The 16,930-nt window shown below is 47.0% G+C and overlaps 2 pseudogenes across 2 annotated transcripts; both read left to right on the top strand.

Moving 5' to 3' along the window:
• The first annotated feature begins 439 nt into the window (after positions 1-439).
• On the top strand, positions 440-1,424 carry LOC308616772 (mediator of RNA polymerase II transcription subunit 27-like; annotated as a pseudogene). Its single transcript has one exon. The product of its transcript is annotated as a mediator of RNA polymerase II transcription subunit 27-like (transcript).
• Positions 1,425-4,452: 3,028 nt separating this feature from the next.
• Positions 4,453-13,163, top strand: LOC308616437 (uncharacterized protein C2orf78-like; annotated as a pseudogene). The gene is made up of 6 exons: positions 4,453-4,588; positions 6,903-6,971; positions 7,722-7,932; positions 8,419-8,559; positions 9,120-9,892; positions 11,164-13,163. The product of its transcript is annotated as an uncharacterized protein C2orf78-like (transcript).
• Positions 13,164-16,930: the final 3,767 nt, after the last annotated feature.

The following is a 16,930-nucleotide window of genomic DNA, read 5'->3' as shown; positions in this document are numbered from 1 at the left end:
TCTCTCCCTATCCTCACCTCCTAATCACAGTAAGAACCCGGGCCACTCTCCCTTTTTTTTTTTTTCAGTCTTGACCTCCGAATCCAGTTTTGGGTGGGAGTCCATCCTGTGTCTGCAGAGTGGCCACATCAAGGTCTTTGTGTGGAAGGTTCACTTGAGGTAGAGGTGATGGTATCCCAGAGGCAAGATTCTTTTCCGTGAAGATCAGCATAAATAACTAGAAGTCTTCCAAACCCATGGCTTGGCACATGCCTGGTTAGGGATGAAGCCCTGGGAGGGGATCGCCAGGGGTAAAAGCCATAGGTCTTGAATAGATGATAAGCAAACATTATTCTTGTAAGGGGAGGGACATCTCAAAGATTTGCCAGTCCACATACCTTGAATATCTTTAACTTGACCGTTAAGAACTTAATCCGGAGACCGCTGTGGCGGCGGCAACATGGCGGACGTGTTAAGTGTTGGCGTGAACCTGAAAGCCTTTGCCCAGGCCATCAGTGCCATCCAGGCACTGAGCTCCAGCATGAGCAGGGTGTTCGACTGCCTGAAGGATGGCATGCGGAACAAGGAGACGCTGGAGGGCCAGGAGAAGGCCTTCATTGCGCACTTCCAGGACAACTTGCATTCGGTCAACCGGGACCTCAATGAACTGAAACGTCTGAGCAACTTGGTCGGCAAGCCTTCTGAGAACCATCCTCTGCATAACAGCGGGCTGTTGAGTCTGGATCCCATGCAGGACAAAACCCCTCTCTACAGTCAGCTCCTTCAGGCCTATAAATGGTCAAACAAGTTGCAGTACCATGCAGGTCTGGCATCTGGCCTTTTGAATCAACAGTCGTTGAAACGTTCTGCTAACCAGATGGGAGTATCTGCTAAATGAAGACCAAAGGCTCAACCCACAACTCTTGTCTTACTGCCTCAATATGTTGACGACGTGATAAGCCGCATTGACAGGATGTTCCCTGAAATGTCCATCCACTTATCCAGACCCAATGGGACGTCTGCCATGCTTCGCATGACCTTGGGAAAGGTGTTGAAAGTGATTGTCGTCATGCGGAGACTGCTCATTGATCGAACGATAGTAAAGGGGTATAATGAGAACATCTACATGGAAGATGGCAAGCTTGATATATGGTCCAAATCCAACTATCAAGTATTCCAGAAAGTGACGGACCATGCCACCACTGTCCTGCTCCACTGCCAGCTGCCCCAGATGCCTGACGTCGTGGTCCGTTCCTTCATGACCTGGTTAAGAAGGTACATAAAGCTGTTCCAGGCCCCGTGCCAGTGCTGTGGGAAGTTTCTGCAGGACGGCCTTCCCCTGACGTGGAGGGACTTCCGAACCCTTGAAGCCTTCCATGACACCTGCTGGCAGTAGCCCTGCCCCAGCCCCGGGCCAGCCCGCAGACTCCCCTCCAGCACCTTCCCAGACAAGCCCTTAGTCATAGTGATGTCTCAGACGTGTCTTTGCGGCCCGGATAGCAGTACCGCCGCCTGCTCACTTCTGCAAAACAGCATGTTGTGCACTAAGGCCGAGCTTCTTGAAGAGCAGACTCCGTCGCTGTTAATGGGACTGTTGTACACCTGAGCTGGCACGTGGAAGGCAAAGGGACCATCTTAGGACTCGCTATAAGGAAGTTAAGCAGCATGTTCTCCTGTGTATGTTCGCAGTGCCAGTCCATTGACCCGCCTGGATCCATGTTCTAAGTCATTTTATAGTTGGAATGAGCCTTTGTGTCGTGCTGAGCTTTTTGGTTTGTTCCATAACTTATTTTTATAAGCAATAAACATTTTGTACCCAGAAAAAAAGAAAAGGACTTAATCCTAAGATTCATCATGTTAATTAATTAGCCACTATCTTCTTACTCTCACTGCTAATTGGCAAAGCCTTGGTGTTGACACAGATTTGGATAATAGAACTGTGTGTAGTTGTCTCTTGTAGGTTCCCTTGTTTTGTATAATGTTTCCCTTTTTTGGTATAAAGGCTACAGATTGTGCCTAGAGTTGAAGCTTAACCAACATAGACATGATTTCATATGTCTGTGCTAAAGCATTTGAAAATTACAGATCTTGGGCTTCCCTGGTAGCACAGTGGTTGAGATTCCGCCTGCCGGTGCAGGGGACACGAGTTCATGCCCCGGTCCGGGAAGATCCCACATGCCACGGAGCGGCTGGGCCTGTGAGCCATGGCCGCTGAGCCTGTGCATCTGGAGCCTGTGCTCCACAACGGGAAGAGTTCTTCAAGCGTCCAGAGACAAAAAGCTAATCACTTGCATGAGAGTAAAAATTAAGCTTATCCCCAAGTTCTTCACTACATTGCATACCAGAGGAACACAATCTGTGTTTTCAGAAAAAGAAAGTGGAACACATGAATATTATTAATAATGAAGGTATCATTCAAATATAAAAGCAATAATGGGAAGACATTCTCAAACATGAAAGGAATCAAGAATGTGGCACCTATGAGTCCTTCTTGGGTGGGAAAAGAACAAAATAAAACTTCTTGACAATGGAGGCAGCCAAGAATTCGATCAAAATAAAGAATTTAGTGATAGAGAAGCCACGGTAGTCATGAAACAAATGGGAGATTTATGTTAAAACAAAAACAAACAAAAAAACATCTCTGCTGAGACAGTAACAGTTAATTCTGGAAGGTGAAAGTATGGATGATGATTATTTTTTTCTTTGTACTTTAAATTTTCCTCCTTTTTTTTTTTTTTTTTTTTTTTTTTTTTTTTGTGGTACACAGGCCTCTCACTGCTGTGGCCTCTCCCACTGTGGAGCACAGGCTCTGGATGGGCAGGCCCAACATCCATGGCTCACGGGCCCAGCTGCTCCACGGCATGTGGGTTCCTCCCAGACCGGGGCACAAACCTGCGTCCCCTGCATCGACAGGCGGACTCTCAACCACTGTGCCACCAGGGAAACCCACAGCACTATTTTCGATAGCTATAAGGTAGAGGCAACCCAAGTGTCCACTGACAGAGGAATGGATAAGCAAAATGGGTTTATCCATACAATGGGATATTATTGTTCAGCTTTAAAAAGGAAGGAAATCCTGACATATGCTACAATATGGATGAACCTTGAGGACCTTATGCTAAGTGAAAGAAGCCAGTCACAAAGGGAAAAGTACTGTACGATTCCACTTACATGACGTAGATACCTAGTCAGATATCTAGTCAGATTCAGAGACAAAGTAGAATGGTGCTGTTTAGGATATCCCAGGATACCCCTCCAGGCAGCCACCATGGCTGAACACTTTGAAGAAACAAGCACATGTCCTGTGTGCCTGGCCTTCACTGAGAAGCCCGTGTACTTGAAATGTCCCTCCTGATGGCGGTCATGGAGCAGTGGACCACACATATGCCAGCGGGGCTGGCCAGGTGCCATGTGACCACACAGGTAAGCAACACAGGAGGTTCAGTGCACACACAAACCAGGGAGAGGTTTTCCTAATAAGGAAGAAGAATGTAGGGCCAAGCAACACAGGGGGGACTGTTCCAGTCCCAGTGCACCAAGCCCGCAATCCCAGAGAAGTTGTGGGTCTTTCAGTGGTGCTTTCCCAACAGTCGCTACAGGTGCATCTTACGCAGGCTTGGGCATCATCGTTAGTGTGAAAAGCACGCAGAGAGTCCACATGCTTCTGGTCAGCTCATAGATGCTGAGCACAGAAGGCAGCACCTAGGACAACTGGGTCACCTTCTGCCAGTTCTGGGTCATCACTCCTTAGAAACCGGCCCAACGCACATAAGTTTAGTGCATTTGGCAGCATTATCGCCAGGAGCCCTAGAAATCCTGAAATCCTTGAGCTATGCACCCTGGGGACAGTGACAAATAAGAACTCAAGGTGCCTGGTGCCCATCCCCCTTGCCACAGCTCTCTGGCGCAGCCATGTTGGAGAGCATTGCTACTCACCCTCATCTCCCCTCCAGAGTGGACTAGCCCACCTCTGGACTGCTACCCGAGCAAGGATAGCCACCTCTCTCAATGAATACACACATGTGACAAAGAAAAGGAAGACTGGAGGTAAAAATAACATATGGCTACTAAGGGTTATTTTTATTTTTATTTTTAAAAAATATTTATTTATTTATTTGGTTGCACTGGTTCTTAGTTGTGGCAGGCAGGCTCCTTACTTGCAGCTCACGGGCTCCTTAGTTGTGGCATGTGAACTCTTAGTTGCGACATGCATGTGGGATCCAGTTACCTGACCAGGGATCAAACCCGTGTCCCCCTGCATTGGGAGCGCAGAGTCTTAACCACTGTGTCACCAGGGAAGTCCCATGGGTTATTTTTAAGTGGCAATATGTCAGTGTTCTCATATCTTCTGAATTTGAGTGTCTTCATGGCAGAGGATTCTCAAGAACAGTAGAATGCACTGCCTACAATTAAATCTCTCCCACCAAGAAAAGTCTTTTAAACGAGTGTGAGATCCCATGCCACAGATGGCCGATGTCATTGCACCATCATTGCATCGTGGAGACTGAAATGGTCTTGGAAGAGATCAGAAAGACAGTGGCATTCGAGATGAGCTTCAGAATGGGCAGGAGGGGCGATGGGGACCACGCCACTGAATCACAGCCTGCAGGTCAGGACCACTCGTAGACTGATTCATTCACATTGCTTTAGGTCACCTTGAGCAACAAAGCCAAACCAAGGGCTCTGTTTTTCATTTCTTTCATGTTCCTCTCCTTTGACTTCCTTCAATTCACCAAGAAGAATGGCCCAGCAGCACCTTGGTCCATGTTTGATAACCAACCATATCCACAACCCCCCACTCTGGGTCCACATCTAGCAAAGCCCCCTGAGTAATTTCTGAGAGGCGCCACCAATGTCCCGTTGGTCACTGTGGGTTCTCTTAGACCCCCACAACTCAATGCAGGACCTGTTAAAGGATCTTCCCCGTGACAGAGCAGAGGAAGGTCAAGGTAAGCTCACCTCTCTTTGATAGAAGCCCTGCTTTCTTGGTTTCTTTCCTTTTCAATCAAATTTGAAAGCTGACCAGGTACATTAGGGATGATATATACCATTTCCATGGTGGGCGGGGAAGGGGAGTATTGAGTGAGAGTCTTTTACCGACTGATAACTGATCCAAGAGGGCATTAACAAATGACAGCATCAGTCATAAACTACATGGCGGGGGAACTTTCGCTTGGCAGCAATATTCCTCCTTGGTTGAAGAACTTTGGCATCGCCGACCAAACAGGACTCGAGAGACACACCTTTCAGGAAAGCTTGTGCCTTTTCCAAAGGTGTCCTCTACCCTTGTTTTTGGGACCTTTGACCTGACCACAGCTTCCCATCTGGATTCCTAAAGTCACCAAGAGAACAGAACGAAGACCTGTGTGAACAGGTCCTCATCGTGTTTTCTTTGCAATTGCAGGTGGTGTCAGGAACAAGGGAAAGTGGGACATAGTCTGGAATCACTCACTTGCTGAGGAAAAAAAAACATGCTGGCTTTCATGGGCAGAGCTGATCTCATCCAGGTTCCAGGGGGGATTGGCCAGGAAATGAGTCCACATGGATGGGTCAGAATACAGGCCAGAGACATGGAATTCCCCAGGCCTCTTCCGCCTGGGGCCAGGAAGGACAAGTTTCTAGTTTTCACCTGTTTCTGGAAGTTGCCTGACAACCAGTCCTTGTCCACACACTGTTGGCCAAGTGTTGTCTGGCTCAGAAACACTTTTAAACTGAAGAGCCTTCACACTGCGTGGCCAGGGCAGCTGTAGAACATTCTAGTTGCAAAGAAGATGAGACAGGCATGGGCTCCAGTGGAGTTCAGGAAAGAGATGGGGGCTGATCCAAGAGTCGAGGTGGTCCTTCCTACTCTTCTTTATGACCGAGAGTCATCAATTTGAGAGTTTCTTCAAAATTGTCTTGGAATTCTCAGGCCCAAACTCTGTGTCCTCCCACTTGTGAGGACAGGAACCTTGGACGTAGGTGACCACTGCAAGGGCACTGCCTGTATCTTCCTCATTAATTCTCACCCCAGTGGTCAGCCCTAGGCAACCCGCCTTAGGCCCCATAAATGTCTAATGTACATCCCCCCACCCCGGACTGAGATCCAGTTCAGGGGTGGAGAGGGTCCCTCCTCAGCTTGTCCAGGCCTGCTAGGCCCACACCCAGCCAGGGGCCTGCCCAGGTTCTAATCCAGATCAGGAGTGCCCGGCCTTGCTCCTCATCTCTGCTGACAGGTGGGCCCCCTGCTGGGAATCCTCTAGCACCGGGGTGTTGACCTTACTGTCTGTGTCCCCAGGGCCTCACTTGGTGCCTGGCACGTGTACATGAGGCCAGGAAGAACCTACAAATGCATAGTCAGATCAGGCCATCTAACTACTCCAAAGCAAGGAGCAACAAGGGGAGGGGAGCTTATGTCTTCCTCATCTTCTGATCTCTAGTATTACACTGTCCCATGGTGGCCACAAGTCAGAGGTGTCTGCTCATATTTAAATTAATGAAAGCAAATCAAATGAAACATTCAGTCCCCCATCACACTAGCCCCGTTTCAAGGGCCCAATCGATAGAGAATATTTCCATCCTCACAGAACATTCTTTTGGGCAGCTGCCCACCACTGGATCTGTTCCTTGAAGTCATTTAACCCAAAGCATGTGCATCACGGTTGGATTTGCAGGCTAATAAGACTGGAGGCTAGAGCTAGAAGGATCTAGTGGAAATGGGGAAGTGAAGAGTTGAAGGTGAATCCTCTCTCTCGGTGAAGGTTTGCAACTGTGATCAATGTCTTGGTGAAGGGCTCTGGCTCCAGGGAGCCCAGGGAAGGCTGAGAACCCAGAGGAAGGAGTCAGATGATGCTGAGTGAGCCAGCATGGCCTCCACTGGAGGGGGAGGCACGGGTGAGACACTTTCTTTAATAACTTTATTGCTCATGTTTGTGTCTCTAAAGAATGGCTTGTGGAGAGCATACATGACTCAAGCAAGGATGAAGACTCTCCAGGTAGGGACAAACGCTCAGGTAGGATCCAATGGGCGAGGGTCCCCAGCAGCAATCAGGTTACACATGCCCCTGTGGAGACTGAGGAAGAGGGATATGAAATAAGAAAGAAGAAGGAAATATGTGTGAGGGCTTGTTTTGCTCTTTGCATATATTAATGACATAAGAGTGGGAGATAGTAAGCCTATGGCGTGCAAATGTCTTTTGCTATTTAAGATTATCTTTCCCATAAGAATTGGTCTTTTCTGCCTTTGCCAAAGTAAAGCCTTTGTTTGCATTTGGTTGGCATCTCTTGGAAATAAAGCACAAGCATTATTGGGTTGGGGTTTGGAGGTTGAGCTGGGATGAGGCCATCTGGTGGGACACGACTCCTTCACGAACACTTGAACCTGGAGACACAGTTCTTCGTGTGGGATCCCAGTGCTGGGTGAGAAGCAGACGCTCTCCCTCTGCACATTCAGGTCTTGTGGTGGCACCTTCATGTCCTATCCTCAGGTTTACTCTTGGTTTAAGGGCGCTCCCAGGGGTGGGGAGGTTAGAGATGATGTCCTCCCAGCTTCCTGCACGGGTTCCTGGGTCCTTCTGGAGAGGTGAGGGGGGAGCACACCCTGGAGCACATTTCTCGCCTCCACTGCTCACCCGCAACCCAAATCTTGGGACCAGAAATGAGGCCCATGTTCAGCTGCCCCTCGAGCCCCTCCATGGCTGGCAGGAATTCTCGAGGATGCTGTGAAGGGTTGCCGGGCTGGCCCCACACACTTGTCCTCATAGCCCTGCTGACCTGGTCCTCTGGGACTGACCTGCCCCAGGACAGAGCGTCTGGGCCAGGGGGTCGCTTCTCCTCTCAGAACCCACTGCTGCAGCCAGGCAGCACTGCCCCTGCTCCCCCATACCCCAGCCATGCCCACCCTGTGTCCTTCCCCCAGGCCAGCCCAGGTCCCCTCCTCCCCAGTCCTTCCAGGACTCCGGGAAAATCTAGCAGGTACTCTTTACTCATGTGGGCATATATCCTCCTGCTGGAGAACCCTTGTTGCATCACTTGCAGAACAAGAGAATTTGGACAAGTTACTTTACCTCTAAGCTTGTGTTCATCTTCAGAACATGTACGGGGTTGCTATAAGGTTCAAATATCTCCCAAGAACCTAAGGTCACCCCAGGACAGGACAGTCACTCACTACGTGGAACTGGTTGTCAGTCTCTCCCACAGAGCCCAGCATAACCATGGGATCATTGTAGGGGTTCCCAGGGTAGGATAGGGTGGTGGAATACCCATGATTATTCCTTCCACATTCCCATGTTGGAGAACAGTGATGGATGGAGGTTGACAAAGAGAGAGGAAATGGGCTTTTACTCAAGAGAGAAAACAGACAGGGAAGTTAAGTCATGAAGGGAGGGAGAGAGATGGAAAGCAATTTATGCAGTGACATGGGGACAGTGACGGCCTTTTTGGAGAAATGGGATGACACAGGCATTCATCCCTGGCCACAGTTATAGAGTTTGAAGGCTGGGAAATGATGTTGGAGATTAGAGACCCACCCCCTCATTGCCGAAGTGACACGATGGAGGACCTAGGCGAGAACATAGAGATGGAGACAGAAAAGGTCCAAAGGTCAGGCTTTATCCCACCAGGCACAGCAGGACCCTGAGTCCTCACCTAGACCCTGACCCTCCCCACCCTCCCCTTTCCTTTTCCAAGGTCACCCCACCGCCATTCCGGCAATGCTCCATGCAGAGCATTACTTGGTGGATTTTGAAGACTCCTAAAGAGAGAGCAACAATCTACATGTGATTTATTCCTCTTTCTAACTCTTTAAATTCTCTTTCTCTTATTCATGAGCTCCTCTTTGTAGCTCTTCCCCGTTCCCTCCTTCTCCCTTTTTATGATTCTCATCCAGAAGGACCTGGTCTCGTCCAGGCAATTGAGGTTGCTTCCAGCCTAGAGAAAAATGTCTGAACCATACCACTTGGGTCTTCTGCCCATCTGTGCCCAAGATGGGAGCACAGGCAGTTAATACAGAAGAGTGTAAAACTGCTCAGTCCTTACAACCATCATAACTGTCTGATTTTTGGTTTCTCAGTAAGTATTGATATTAGAGGTGTCCTGATAGCAAGAAACTTAATATAATGCTGTTCCTCAAACATAGTGAGAATTTATCAATCTCCCTGATTTTTTCATCACCCTCTTGTTCTTACAGAAAATTGCCAAAATCCATCTGTACTTGGAACTCTGAATTCTCTGCAGCACTCTCTTCCTGTGGTGAGCAATGCAGCTTCCCTAACAGAAAGTGTCTGCAACTTCTCCAGAGTCTCTGCTCCTGCCGTCAGTTCAGCATCAGCTATGGCCACCTCTTTCCAGACACACATGGGTAGTGCCTACCTTCACCAACATTCTAGCACAACTATTTTATCTGGAGTTACTGATCAGAGCCAGATCTCCACTTCAGCTGCTTCCTATCCAGGTGTTTTTGAGTGGGACATCACAAGAAGCACTGAAAAGAATTCTTCTTCACTCGGAGACTTTACTCTGGCACTCACTGACCAGCACACAGCTGCTTCCTCCATGTTTATGGCAGCCCAGTATGATAAAACTGCAGACACCAATAACATGGCCCCTCTATATCCATCACTTTCTGCCAGCCTTGCTCAGGGAACACCATCTCAGATTCCAAACCAGGGACATAGCCTGTCACTTCCCTACCAGGAAGGAAGCCAGGTATATTATTATAACCATGGCACACTGGGGTCTTTACTGTATGGAGAACTTGGCTCCAGCCTGCAATCCTATGGCTCTGTGTCATACACAGGAAGTAGGGCCTCTGTGCAACCAGAAATGGTAATGGTACTAAAGGAGATTCAGCCCACAAATATCTTACCACCAGCTTCCACCTCTGGAATCTACTACCCTGTGTCTGCTCAACCCATCACAGAAACAAGTTTTCAAGGTGAGTACAAACAGCAAGAAAGTTAAACAATGAGGTCAGCATTCAAAAATGGGGTCAAATCTACAGCTGAGAAGTGGTGTATAGACAGGTAGAATTTAGATCCTGAGCCTTTAATAACCACTACCTTCGCTCAGGGCTCTCTGTTTTTAGACTCTACATAAGAACACCTAGGGCTTCCCTGGTGGCGCAGTGGTTAAGAATCCGCCTGCCAATGCAGGGGACACGGGTTCGAGCCCCGGGCTGGGAAGATCCCACATGCCGTGGAGCAACTAAGCCCATGTGCCACAACTACTGAGGCTGCATTCTAGAGCCCATGAGCCACAACTACTGAAGCCCACGCACCTAGAGCCCATGCTCCGCAGCAAGAGAAGCCACCACAATGAGAAGCCCGCACACCGCAACCAAGAGTAGCCCCCGCTAGCCACAACTAGACAAAGCCCGTGCACAGCAATGAAGACCCAGTGCAGCCAAAAAATACATACATAAAATAAATAAGTTCAAAAAATAAATAAATGAGTATAAATTAAAAAAAAAAGAACACTTAATGCAGGTGGGAAGGTGGGAGGGACACTGTAAAGGTCATCTATGCTACATGTACAAGAACCCCGAGAGCATACCAATAGGTACCACATTTTTCACTGCTGTAGCCGATCATTCCCCCTGTACTACCACACTGTATCACTTCCTTCCCTAATCTACAGCTAGAGTCTCTTTGGAAGGTGTTTCAGAACTCTTGTTATGATAGTTAACTGTCCTCACTTCCTTAATTTATACCAGGATTTAAGACCTTAGGGTCCGAGATCCTGTCCAGAGCAAGCAGGCCAAGACTCTGTCTTTGTTTATCTATTTCATCAAGAAGGGCTCTACTCCTTCTCCTAGTTCATGGTGTGAAGTGTTCTTAGCCTCTCAGGAAAGTGGGGAGAATTGAACGGACTCTATATGAGAATGCTAGGCTTTGTAAAACATTTCATTTTTTAAAAATAAGACTCATTTTTTAATTGACTTATAACAATCCTATGAAATACAAAGAAAACCAAGAATCAGTGACATGAAATGATCACCAGTAAGAATTACAACAGTCACCACTTATCTCGTAGCATAGGACACTGTCCATGATCCTTAAGAAGAGTTAGTAGAAATGCCTTGCCCATCTTGCCCCTAAACACCAACACAGCAATCATGTACCTTGAAAGGTACATGATTGCTGTGTTGGTGTTTAGGGAGAGCATCTCACTTACCAAGGACTGACTTCTACCTTGATTCCTTTGTAGGGATGGAGACTTCCCTGGTGATGAAAACTTCTCTGGGATGGCAACCTCCAATCCAGACATTTTGTGTGACACCAACTCAAGAACTCCCCAAGTCCTGCAGCAGCAGAAATATTCAGATACTTGAGAGTAATCCACCACCCGAACTTGGGGACATTTCAGGGACAGCTCCAGTCCAGAGTGTCAGTAGTCTCCTGGCCCTGCCTCCAGCTCCAAGCAAGGGACAAATAGAGAGTAAGAACTTGGAGGATATTAAAGCCAAGCTTTCAAGGCCTCTGGATGCCTACCAGATCCCAAGAGAAAACCAAGAGCCTCCACTACTCCCTTCAGAAATCCCTGATATTCACCAGCTCCTGGGCTGCACTGACCCCATCAGCCAAGAGGAGCAGCCTGGTTCTGAAAATGCTGATCTTGGAAAGAACAGCCTGAGTCTTGAGGACCTAGGGACACTTGAAAATGGGATGCAATATAGCAGTGGTTTTGCAGACATTACTACACTGGCAGAGGATATTCACCTTCCCCAGCTCTTTAATTCTTTGAAAGACCTTGATCAATTCAAAGGTCCCAACGTGATCAAAGCCAAAGACACCAGAGCCATTAAAGTGAATCAGGTGCAAGGAAAAGCCAAGTGTCATAAAGGTTCCCTCTGATCAACCCAGGAAGAACAAACATAAAGCCTCTGAGCCTATCAGTGGTGCTTCCAAGGCCAAAATCCAGCCAAAGAATCCAGAGTGCCTGTTAGGGGGAGAAGTGGTTCTATGCAATGCTGCAGTCAGTGACAGGGCTCCTGTGAACATGGCCAAGCATTCTAAAGGCAAACCTCAGAAAGCTGCATCCAGAAATATCAGCAAAACTAAGAGCCATGGGCAGGAAAAGACCACAAGGTCCAGAGGAAGAAAGAAGGCTGAAGAGAATAAGCAGTCAGGGAACAAAGTCAAGGCAGAAGAGAAGCCAACAATTCCCAAGACGAAGCGAAAGAAACACCAAACTGAGCTTATCCACGAGAGCATTAAAAAGCCTCGAACCTCCCTAGGCATGCGCATGCTGGAGTCTGTGAAGGTTTTCCATGCACTGGGGAAGAAGAATGATAAGAAAACTGGGCTCTCTTCCTGTCGGGTCTTGGGAAATTCAAGCAACCCTAAAGACCCCCAGCCACCCCCAGCTATCCAGCCATGGCGGCGTACCCCACGTGAGGGTAAGAGTCCTGAGAAAACTCAAGTCGAAGACCAGAAACCAGACAGCAGTGCTGAAAAAGAGTGTCAATCTCCATCCCAGTATGAGCTGCCTCCAGCTGAGAAGGTCAAGTTGGTACCTCTGCCTTTTTCTGCCTGGGACAAGCCTCAAGCTTGACCTGCTCCTCGGAGGCCACAGTCTCTGGCCTCACATCGGCCTGCTGTGGTAGACCGTGCCCAGCCTGCTTCTACTAACTCAGCTCAACCTGCTGCAGCCAGTTTATCCCAGCCAGCTCCTGCCTCTTTGCCAGGTCCTGCCAAACCAGCTCAGCCAACTGTGACCAACCCAACCCAACCGAGTTGGACTGACCATACCCAGCCTAGTGTCCCTCAGTCTGCTGCTCCTAGGCCTGCACCCTACAAAACTTCATCTTGTGCTTCTCTCCAGTGGGAGCCTGTTCCCCCTGTTGTGACTAAGTGCCAGTCCCCACCCAAGCTCCAAACCCCATTTCTACTCCAAGACTTCAGCAAGCAACGAAGACCATGGAGGGAACCCAACGTTTCTGAGCCAGTCATGTCAAAGCCCATTGAACAAGAGCAGAGACCAGAGTGGGAGGCCATGAAGATGCGGGCTCAACAAGAACGTGAGAATGCTGCCAAATACACCTCTTTGGGGAAACTGCAATTTTTCATTGAGAGGGAAAAAGAAATGGAAATTGCTGACTACTACGGATATTTATAGTAAGAGCTGCTAGAATTTTTGGTGCCACCTTGGGTACCAGCTGTTCTTCCATATATAAATAAGATAGGTATAAATTTCTCTATTTATTTTGATATATTTTAAAACATTAAAACCGAATAAATAGGGGCTTCCCTGGTGGCGCAGTGGTTGAGAGTCCGCCTGCCAATGCAGGGGACATGGGTTCGTGCCCCGGTCCAGGAAGATCCCACATGCCGTGGAGTGGCTGGGCCTGTAAGCCATGGCCGCTGAGTCTGCGTGTCCGGAGCCTGTGCTCCACAACGGGAGAGGCCACAACAGTGAAAGGCCCGCGTAACATAAAAAAAAAAAAAAAAAAAAAACGACTAAATAAATGTAATAGAATTAATAGATGAGTAATAAACCTTTTGAATTTTGAGATGCTGCTAACTGTGGCGTGCTTTAATTTTTTTTGTTTTGTTTTGTTTTTCATGGGGTTGGAATCAAAGTCTGCATGAGAAAGGAAGGACTGAAAGTCGGATGGGAGAATGAAGGAAAGGGGAGGAAAGGGGTAAAAACTGAGGAAAGAGGAAGGAACGTGGCTCAGGGCTAGGAAGGTCAAAAGAGATTCATGGATTTATGAAAGGAAGCAGGAGTGAGGGTGAAAGGGCAGAAGTGAAAAGCAGGGTCAGAGGTCAGGGTTGAAAGAACAAAATGTGATAGAGTTGAAGATGACAGAATGTGAGTCTAGGTTTACTAGGAGAAATAGGAAAAGTCTCTTGGGGAGGTTGGCCTTAAGTCTCACAACCACCACACAGGTATTTAAGAAAACAAGAGGTTCAGGACACATCTCTGAAAGGTTTGAGTTGCCTTATGCAGGTGTGATTATAGTGGGGGTATAGGGAAATCTCCCAGAGAGGTGGCTAGGGCTCAGAGTTATCCTAGGGGCAGCTGATGATAGGGGCAGGGCCAAGGGAAGTGCTGCCTCAGGAGGCTCACGAATAGGGCCTGGTATGTAAATCACCATGTACTCAACACCTAAGCACCAGGGCAGCTAATGCACTATTCAGTTAATCCTGGCAATGACAGGCAAGGCCAGTATTCCTGTGCCACTTCACTTAGAGACGTGCAGCAAAGGGCTGAGGTCACATCGCATGTGGAGGTACAAGGCCTCAATTTGAGGCCCAAATGCCTCTGAAGTCCTCAGTATTTGCAAGTGGCTGCAGGCGTCCAACTTGGCTTTCAGAGCACAGAATGCTGAGATCAAACTTTTGGACAGGCCTAAGTATTAACTTGAGGGGCTTCCTCCATTGACCAGGGGGCATGCCACCTTCTGTAAACATCACCATCAACTGAAACGCACGAGAAAAATCCGACGGAAGCATCCACTCTCACGGGTGAGAGCAGTGGTGGCACGCGCACTGGGCAGCCGCTCCAACAGCCACAGGATGCAGGCGGCCAGCCGTTCAGGGGCTCCCTGGGAGGCCTCGTGGGGCAGCTCGAGGGAGTGAGGTTGGGAGATAGCGGCAGGGGTGGGCGTCAAAAGGAATGACATGGGGAGAAGGGAGAGATGGAGGCAGTGGATAGTGGATAGTGGATAGTGAAAATGGGAAAACTGACAATTTTCATTTTCAAAATTATTTTTTGAGATGTCATTCACATGTCATAAAATTCACCTTCTGAGACTGCAAATTCAGTGTCATTTCGTACATTCTCAAGTGTATGTAAACATCACCATCATGTATCCCATCACGTTTTCATCACCCCACAAAGAAACCCCCATAACCATCAGCAGGCCCTCTTCATCCCCTCCTCTTTCAGTCCCTGCAACCATTCATTTCCTTTCTGTCGCTATAGTTTGGCCTTTTCTGGACATTTCATGAAATAATACAAATGTGACCACTGTGTGGAGCTTCTCTCACTTAGCATAATGTTTTCAAGTTCGTCCATGTCATAGCATGTGTCAGTACTTCACTCCTTTTTATGACTGTGTAATATTTCACATATACACCACATTTAAAATATCCATTCATCCATTGATGGGCATTTCGGTTTTTTACACTAATAATCTCCATTTATTGACAGTTGATTCTGTGCCAGGCAGCACCAGGCTAAGTTACTGACCTTATTTCACAGATAAAGAGGCTTGGAGAGTGTGAAGAGTTTGCCCAAGATTAAGAGCTAGTAATTGGGGAACTGGGGTTTGAACTCAGGCGACCTTCAGAGGTAATAAATTCACATGACAGAACATTAGAAAAGGTACACAAGGGTATTCAATGAAAAGTCACCCTTTTCCCCACGTTCCCCAACCACACATTTCCCTCCTCAGAGACATCTGCTTTTTCCATGCCGTGGAATCTTACAGAGAATTATTTATACCTCAACAAGTATGTATCACAATTTATTGACTAATCTGTCCCACTGATTTGAAATGTCACTTTTATGGTATAATAGATTCTTATACGTACTTATGTTACTCTTTTCAGAGCTGTCCTGACTCTTTTTTGCCTATCTTTTATGTTTGCCATTTCTCTAAAATTCTTTTTATCTTCTTTTTGATTTAAAAAACTTTTTCCTTTTCTTGTTTGTTTCTCTTAAGGCATTATCCATTTTGTTCATTCACTCATATTATTTAATTTAATTTATTTATTTTTGGCGGTGTCGTGTATTAGTTGCAGCACGTGGGCTCTTCATTGCATTGCATGGGGTCTGTCTTGTGGCTCGTGGGCTCTTTAGTTGTGGTGCATGGGCTCCACAGCACGTAGGCTCAGTAGTTGCGGCGTGCAGGCTTAGCTGACCTGTGGCATGTGGGATCTCAGTTCCTCAACCAGGGATTGAACCTGCATCCCCTGCATTGGAAGGCAAATTCTTAACCACTGGACAACCAGGGAAGTCCCCACTCTTGTATTATTTTAAATTTAGTCGGCATTTCTGAATTTTTTTTCTTTTATTTTGAATTCTGTCCTGAGTTCTATCATCTTACCTAATTCTGGCTTATGCTGTTCGTTCATCTGTTTTTTTATTATGGTAAAATCTACATAAAACAAAATTTAGTATTTCAACCATTTTCAAGTATACAACTCAGTGACATTAAATACATTCACAATGCTGTGCAACCATCAGCACTATCCAAATTCAAAATAATTGTGTCAAAAGACTGAGCAGGACCTCAGAAAGATGGAGGCAGCAGCATAGTTTCTGAATCTCTCCAAACCCTTTCATGGAAGAAGATCAGCTAAAACCAAACACCCATAGGTGGCATTTATCAGCATTTACCATTTCCAGAACTTTTTCACCATCCTAAACAGAGACTCTATAGCGATTAAACAATAACTTCCCATTCCCTTCTCGATCCACATTCTTTCATCTTTTCCATTGCTTTTCCTAACATCATTTAGCCCACTTTGAAATAATAGGTTACAGTTTTGATCTGTTTTGTGGACCTGTCTTTTCCAACTTGATTTTATTGTCTGAAGAGATGGTATTCTGCTCCTTATTCTCTTTTTTCTTACACTACCTCTGTATGGGATTTGATCCCAATCCTTTTCTTTTATTGATTTTTGGATGAAAAATGTTTTAAAGCACTTTGAAAAGGAGCTGCGAGGCCATGTGGAAACAGGTTCTTCATGGCTGTTTCATCAATGCTTCACTTATACTGTTTTGAAATAACTGTTTTCCAGGAGGCATAAACCAGTGGGCTTTATCATTGACAGAGTGCAGAGAAAGGACCCCACGAAAGCTGATCACCTTAGCAAAAATGATTTAGTTATGATTTCACCCAAGATTGGTCACAAGCCAGCCTGGGAAACTCAATGAACCAGAGACAAGGTATAATGCCATCTTTCCTTCTCTCTGCCTCAGCTCTCAAGGGTTGGTCACCTACATGTTATTAGTAATTATT

This window comes from Mesoplodon bidens, assembly GCF_964165515.1.
Source record: "Mesoplodon bidens genome assembly, chromosome: 4".
Taxonomy (NCBI): domain Eukaryota; kingdom Metazoa; phylum Chordata; class Mammalia; order Artiodactyla; family Ziphiidae; genus Mesoplodon; species Mesoplodon bidens.
This window is presented reverse-complemented; position numbering and strand designations above follow the sequence as displayed.